The following is an 8,574-nucleotide window of genomic DNA, read 5'->3' as shown; positions in this document are numbered from 1 at the left end:
CTGCATGCCACCATGGAGGTGCCTCCCGAGCCTTGGTTCCAATGTTGTTGATGGCTTCGGAACTCACAAGCTCAAGAGTTGCGGCCTCGTTGGTGTTGGGCAAGTTGCCCCGGCAAGCCTCTTGCCGGGGCCGTGAAGGCAGCCCCGGCAAGGGCCTTGCCGGGGGGAGTTCACCCCGCCCTTCTGCTCTTCATGCTTCTGGTTTTGAGTGCAGCTCTGGTAGTATTGCGACTTTGCTTCCTTCCTCTGCCCCGCTAAGTGTGGCCGTAGGTGCGGCTCTAACTTCCCGTGCACAAGTAAAGGGGTACAAAGAGGGCTCCTACTTTTGTACACCGACACGCCGCGAGCCTCAACACTCATCAGACCGCATACATCAGTATGTATTATTTCCAATTAGTCAGTTGCTCGCTCCATTGTTCCAAAGAACTGAGTCTTAGTCATCTTGCCCATGAGGCATGGTTCGCAAGCATCAAGTGATTCATAATCAAGTGATTCCAAAAGCCCATCAACATGGAGTTTCTTCATGCGCTTTACACCAATATGACCTAAACGACAGTGCCACAAATAAGTTGCACTATCATTATTAACTTTGCATCTTTTGGCTTCAATATTATGAATATGTGTATCACTATGATACATCTCCAACGTATCTACTTTTCCAAACGCTTTTCCTCTTGTTTTGGACTCTAATTTGCATGATTCGAATGAAACTAACCCCGGACTGACGTTGTTTTCAGCAGAACTACCATGGTGTTGTTTTTGTGCAGAAATAAAAGTTTTCGGAATGGAATAAAACTTTGCGAGGATTTTTATATAATAAATTAGAATTTCTGGAGCCAAGATCCACCGGAGAGGGGCACCTGGGTGGGCACAACCCACCAGGGCGCGCCCAGGTGGGTTGTCCCCACCTGGTGGCCCCATAGACCCTGAAACCGACGCTATAAAATCCTATTTTCGGAGGAAAAAATGAGGGAGAAAGAATTATCGTGATCCATGAGACAGAGCCGCCGTCACCTCATGTTCTTCATCGCGAGGCCAGATCTGGAGTCCATTTGGGGCTCCGGAGTGGGGGTCTTCGTTCCTCGTCATCACCAACCCTTCTGCATTGCCAATTCCATGATGCTCCCCACCGGGAATGAGTAATTCCTTCGTAGGCTCGCTGGTCGGTGAGGAGTTGGATGAGATTCATCATGTAATCGAGTTAGTTTTGTTAGGGCTTGATCCCTAGTATCCACTATGTTCTTAGATTGATGTTGCTATGACTTTGCCATGCTTAATGCTTGTCACTTTGGGCCCGGGTGTTGGGAATCGTAGCATAATTTAAAATTTTCCTACGCTCACCAAGATGCATCTATGGAGTATACTAGCAACGAGGGGAAAGGAGTGCATCTACATACCCTTGTAGACCGCGAGCGGAAGCGTTCCAATGAACGTGGATGACGGAGTCGTACTCGCCGTGATCCAAATCACCGATGACCGAGTGCCGAACGGACGGCACCTCCGCGTTCAACACACGTACGGTGCAGCGACGTCTCCTCCTTCTTGATCCAGCAAGGGGAAAGGAGAGGTTGATGGAGATCCAGCAGCACGACGGCGTGGTGGTGGATGTAGCGGGTCTCTGGCAGGGCTACGCCGAGCTTCTGTGAGAGAGAGAGAGAGGTGTTGCAGGGGAGGAGGGAGGCGCCCAAGGCTGTTGTGTGCTGCCCTCCCTCCCCCCTCCCTTATATAGGCCCCCTGGGGGGCGCCGGCCCCAAGAGATGGGATCTCAAGGGGGGCGGCGGCCACAAGGGGGGGAAGGGGTTGCCTTGCCCCCCAAGGCAAGGGGGAACTCCCCCCCCTTAGGGTTCCCAACCCTAGGCGCATGGGGGGAGGCCCAAGGGGGGCGCCCCAGCCCACTAAGGGCTGGTTCCCTTCCACTTTCAGCCCACGGGGCCCTCCGGGATAGGTGGCCCCACCCGGTGGACCCCCGGGACCCTTCCAGTGGTCCCGGTACAATACCGGTAACCCCCGAAACTTTCCCGGTGGCCGAAACTGGACTTCCTATATATAATTCTTCACCTCCGGACCATTCCGGAACCTCTCGTGACGTCCGGGATCTCATCCGGGACTCCGAACAACTTTCGGGTTTCCGCATACATATATCTCTACAACCCTAGCGTCACCGAACCTTAAGTGTGTAGACCCTACGGGTTCGGGAGACATGCAGACATGACCGAGACGCCTCTCCGGTCAATAACCAACAGCGGGATCTGGATACCCATGTTGGCTCCCACATGTTCCACGATGATCTCATCGGATGAACCACGGTGTCGAGGATTCAATCAATCCGTATGCAATTCCCTTTGTCAATCGGTATGTTACTTGCCCGAGATTCGATCGTCGGTATCCCAATACCTTGTTCAATCTCGTTACCGGCAAGTCTCTTTACTCGTACCACAATGCATGATCCCGTGACTAACGCCTTAGTCACATTGAGCTCATTATGATGATGCATTACCGAGTGGGCCCAGAGATACCTCTCCGTCACACGGAGTGACAAATCCCAGTCTCGATCCGTGCCAACCCAACAGACACTTTCGGAGATACCCGTAGTACACCTTTATAGTCACCCAGTTACGTTGTGACGTTTGGCACACCCAAAGCACTCCTACGGTATCCGGGAGTTGCACGATCTCATGGTCTAAGGAAAAGATACTTGACATTGGAAAAGCTCTAGCAAACGAAACTACACGATCTTTTATGCTATGCTTAGGATTGGGTCTTGTCCATCACATCATTCTCCTAATGATGTGATCCCGTTATCAATGACATCCAATGTCCATAGCCAGGAAACCACGACTATCTGTTGATCAACGAGCTAGTCAACTAGAGGCTTACTAGGGACACTTTGTGGTCTATGTATTCACACATGTATTACGATTTCCGGACAATACAATTATAGCATGAATAATAGACAATTACCATGAACAAAGAAATATAATAATAACCATTTATTATTGCCTCTAGGGCATATTTCCAACAGTCTCCCACTTGCACTAGAGTCAATAATCTAGTTACATTGTGATGAATCGAACACCCATTGCGTCCTGGTGTTGATCATGTTTTGCCCTAGGGAGAGGTTTAGTCAACGGATCTGCTACATTCAGGTCCGTGTGTACTTTACAAATATCTATGTCTCCATTTTGAACACTTTCACGAATGGAGTTGAAGCGACGCTTGATATGCCTGGTCTTCCTGTGAAACCTGGGCTCCTTCGCAAGGGCAATAGCTCCAGTGTTGTCACAGAAGAGAGTCATTGGGCCCGACGCATTGGGAATCACCCCTAGGTCGGTAATGAACTCCTTCATCCAGACTGCTTCCTGTGCTGCCTCCGAGGCTGCCATGTACTCCGCTTCACATGTAGATCCCGCCACGACGCTTTGCTTGCAACTGCACCAGCTTACTGCTCCTCCATTCAAAATATACACGTATCCGGTCTGTGACTTCGAGTCATCCAGATCTGTGTCAAAGCTAGCGTCGACGTAACCCTTTACGACGAGCTCTTCGTCACCTCCATAAATGAGAAACATATCCTTAGTCCTTTTCAGGTACTTCAGGATATTCTTGACCGCTGTCCAGTGTTCCTTGCCGGGATTACTTTGGTACCTACCTACCAAACTTACGGCAAGGTTTATATCAGGTCTGGTACACAGCATGGCATACATAATAGACCCTATGGCCGAGGCATAGGGGATGACACTCATCTCTTCTATATCTTCTGCCGTGGTCGGGCATTGAGCCGTGCTCAACTGCACACCTTGCAATACAGGCAAGAACCCTTTCTTGGACTGATCCATATTGAACTTCTTCAATATCTTGTCAAGGTATGTACTCTGTGAAAGACCAATGAGGCGTCTCGGTCTATCTCTATAGATCTTGATGCCTAATATATAAGCAGCTTCTCCAAGGTCCTTCATTGAAAAACACTTATTCAAATAGGCATTTATACTTTCCAAGAATTCTATATCATTTCCCATCAATAGTATGTCATCCACATATAATATGAGAAATGCTACAGAGCTCCCACTCACTTTCTTGTAAACACAGGCTTCTCCATAAGTCTGTGTAAACCCAAACGCTTTGATCATCTAATCAAAGCGAATGTTCCAACTCCGAGATGCTTGCACCAGCCCATAGATTGAGCGCTTGGAGCTTGCATACTTTGTTAGCATTCTTGGGATCGACAAAACCTTCCGGCTGCATCATATACAACTCTTCCTTAAGGAAGCCGTTAAGGAACGCCGTTTAGACGTCCATCTGCCATATCTCATAATCATAGTATGCGGCAATTGCTAACATGATTCGGACGGACTTCAGCTTCGCTACGGGTGAGAAAGTCTCATCGTAGTCAACCCCTTGAACTTGTCGATAACCCTTAGCGACAAGTCGAGCTTTGTAGATGGTCACATTACCATCTGCGTCCGTCTTCTTCTTAAAGATCCATTTGTTTTCTATGGCTCGCCGCTCATCGGGCAAGTCAGTCAAAGTCCATACTTTGTTTTCATACATGGATTCTATCTCGGATTTCATGGCTTCTAGCCATTTGTCGGAATCCGGGCCCGCCATCGCTTCTTCATAGTTCGAAGGTTCACCGTTGTCTAACAACATTATTTCCAGGACAGGGTTGCCGTACCACTCTGGTGCGGAACGTGTCCTTGTGGACCTACGAAGTTCAGTAACTTGATATGAAGTTTCATGATCATCATCATTAACTTCCTCCCCAGTCGGTGTAGGCACCACAGGAACATTTTCCCGCGCTGCGCTACTTTCCGGTTCGGAAGGGGTGACTATCACCTCATCAAGTTCCACTTTCCTCCCACTCAATTCTTTCGAGAGAAACTCCTTCTCTAGAAAGGACCCGTTCTTGGCAACGAAGATCTTGCCTTCGGATCTGAGGTAGAAGGTATACCCAATAGTTTCCTTAGGGTATCCTATGAAGACGCATTTTTCCGATTTGGGTTCGAGCTTTTCAGGTTGAAGTTTCTTGACATAAGCATCGCATCCCCAAACTTTTAGAAACGACAGCTCAGGTTTCTTCCCAAACCATAATTCATACGGTGTCGTCTCAACGGATTTATACGGTGCCCTATTTAAAGTGAATGCGGCAGTCTCTAAAGCATAACCCCAAAATGAGAGCGGTAAATCGGTAAGAGACATCATAGATCGCACCATATCCAATAGAGTGCGATTACGACGTTCGGACACACCATTTCTCTAAGGTGTTCCAGGCGGCGTGAGTTGTGAAACTATTCCACATTTCCTTAAGTGTGTACCAAATTCGTGACTTAAATATTCTCCACCACGATCTGATCGTAAGAATTTTATTTTCCTGTCACGTTGATTCTCGACTTCACTCTGAAATTCCTTGAACTTTTCAAAGGTTTCAGACTTGTGTTTCATTAGGTAGCCATACCCATATCTACTTAAATCATCAGTGAGAGTGAGAACATAACGATATCCTCCGCAAGCCTCAACACTCATTGGACCGCACACATCGGTATGTATGATTTCCAATAAGTTGGTTGCTCGCTCCATTGTTCCGGAGAATGGAGTCTTGGTCATCTTACCCATGAGGCATGGTTCGCACGTGTCAAATGATTCGTAATCAAGAGACTCCAAAAGTCCATCTGCATGGAGCTTCTTCATGCGCTTGACACCAATGTGACCAAGGCGGCAGTGCCACAAGTATGTGGGACTATCGTTATCAACTTTACATATTTTGGTATTCACACTATGAACATGTGTAACATCACGTTCGAGATTCGTCAAAAATAAACCATTGACCAGCGGGGCATGACCATAAAACATATCTCTCAAATAAATAAAACAACAATTATTCTCAGAGTTAAATGAGTAGCCATCTCGAATTAAACGAGATCCAGATACAATGTTCATGCTCAAAGCTGGCACTAAATAACAATTATTGAGGTTTAAAACTAATCCCGTGGCTAGATGCAGAGGTAGCGTGCCAATGGCGATCACATCGACCTTGGAACCATTCCCGACGCGCATCGTCACCTCGTCCTTTGCCAGTCTCCGTTTATTCCGTAGTTCCTGCTTTGAGTTACAAATATGAGCAACCGCACCGGTATCAAATACCCAGGAGCTACTACGAGTACTGGTAAGGTACACATCAATTACTTGTATATCACATATACCTTGGGTGTTGCCGGCCTTCTTCTTGTCCGCTAAATATTTGGGGCAGTTCCGCTTCCAGTGACCACTTCCCGTGCAATAAAAGCACTCAGTCTCAGGCTTGGGTCCATTCTTTGACTTCTTCCCGGTAACTGGTTTACCGGGCGCGGCAACTCCCTTGCCGTCCTTCTTGAAGTTCTTCCTACCCTTGCCCTTCTTGAACTTAGTGGTTTTATTCACCATCAACACTTGATGTTCTTTTCTGATCTCCCCTTCCGCTGATTTCAGCATTAAATATACCTCGGGAATGGTCTTTTCCATCCCCTGCATATTGTAGTTCATCACAAAGCTCTTGTAGCTTGGTGGAAGCGACTGGAGGATTCTGTCAATGACCGCGTCATCCGGGAGATTAACTCCCAGCTGAGACAAGTGCTTGTGCAACCCAGACATTCTGAGTATGTGCTCACTAACAGAACTGTTCTCCTCCATTTTACAGCTGAAGACCTTGTCGGAGACTTCATATCTCTCGACCCGGGCATGAGCTTGAAAAACCAGTTTCAGCTCCTCGAACATCTCATATGCTCCATGTTTCTCAAAACGCTTTTGGAGACCCGGTTCTAAGCTGTAAAGCATGCCGCACTGAACGAGGGAGTAATCATCAGCACGCTGCTGCCAAGCGTTCATAACGTCTTGGTTCTCTGGGATTGGTGCTTCACCTAGCGGTGCTTCTAAGACATAATCTTTCTTGGCTACTATGAGGATGAGCCTCAGGTTCCGGACCTAGTTCGTATAGTTGCTGCCATCATCTTTCAGCTTGGTTTTCTCTAGGAACGCGTTGAAATTGAGGACAACGTTGGCCATTTGATCTACAATACATAGTGTAAAGATTTTAGACTAAGTTCATGATAATTAAGTTCATCTAATCAAATTATTTAATGAACTCCCACTCAGACAGACATCCCTCTAGTCATCTAAGTGTTACATGATCCGATTTTAACTAGGCCGTGTCCGATCATCACGTGAGACGGACTAGTCAAGATCGGTGAACATCTCCATGTTGATCGTATCTTCTATATGACTCATGCTCGACCTTTCGGTCCTCCGTGTTCCGAGGCCATGTTTGTACATGCTAGGCTCGTCAAGTCAACCTAAGTGTATTGCGTGTGTTCCGAGGCCATGTCTGTACATGCTAGGCTCGTCAACACCCGTTGTATTCGAACGTTAGAATCTATCACACCCGATCATCACGTGGTGCTTCGAAACAACGAACCTTCGCAACGGTGCACAGTTAGGGTGAACACTTTCTTGAAATTATTATAAGGGATCATCTTACTTACTACCGTCGTTCTAAGCAAATAAGATGCAGAAATATGATAAACATCACATGCAATCAAATAGTGACATGATATGGCCAATATTATCATGCTCCTTTGATCTCCATCTTCGGGGCACCATGATCATCTTTGTCACCGGCATGACACCATGATCTCCATCATCATGATCTCCATCATTGTGTCTTCATGAAGTCGTCACGCCAACGATTACTTCTACTTGTATGGCTAACGCGTTTAGCAACAAAGTAAAGTAAATTACATGGCGTTATTCAATGACACGCAGGTCATGCAAAATAATAAAGACAACTCCTATGGCTCATGCCGGTTGTCATACTCGTCGACATGCAAGTCGTGATTCCTATTACAAGAATATGATCAATCTCATACATCACATATATCATTCATCACATCTTCTGGCCATATCACATCACATAGCACTTGCTGCAAAAACAAGTTAGACGTCCTCTAATTGTTGTTGCAAGTTTTTACGTGGTTTGTAGGTTTCTAGCAAGAACGTTTTCTTACCTATGTATGACCACAACATGATTTGCCAATTTCTATTTACCCTTCATAAGGACTCTTTTCATCGAATCCGTTCCGACTAAAGTAGGAGAGACAGACACCCGCTAGCCACCTTATGCAACTAGTGCATGTCAGTCGGTGGAACCTGTCTCACGTAAGCGTACGTGTAAGGTCGATCCGGGCCGCTTCATCCTACAATGCCGCCGAAACAAGAAACGACTAGTAGCGGCAAGAAGAATTGGCAAACTCAACGCCCACAACTGCTTTGTGTTCTACTCGTGCATAGTAACTACGCATAGGCCTGGCTCATGATGCCACTGTTGGGAATCGTAGCATAATTTAAAATTTTCCTACGCTCACCAAGATGCATCTATGGAGTATAGTAGCAACGAGGGGAAAGGAGTGCATCTACATACCCTTGTAGATCACGAGCGGAAGCGTTCCAATGAACGTGGATGACGGAGTCGTACTCGCCGTGATCCAAATCACCGATGACCGAGTGCCGAACGGACGGCACCTCCGCGTTCAACACACGTACGGTGCA

The sequence above is a fragment of the Aegilops tauschii genome, chromosome 3, assembly GCF_002575655.3.
Source record: "Aegilops tauschii subsp. strangulata cultivar AL8/78 chromosome 3, Aet v6.0, whole genome shotgun sequence".
NCBI classification, from domain to species: Eukaryota; Viridiplantae; Streptophyta; class Magnoliopsida; order Poales; family Poaceae; genus Aegilops; species Aegilops tauschii.
Note: the sequence above shows the minus strand (reverse complement) of the source record.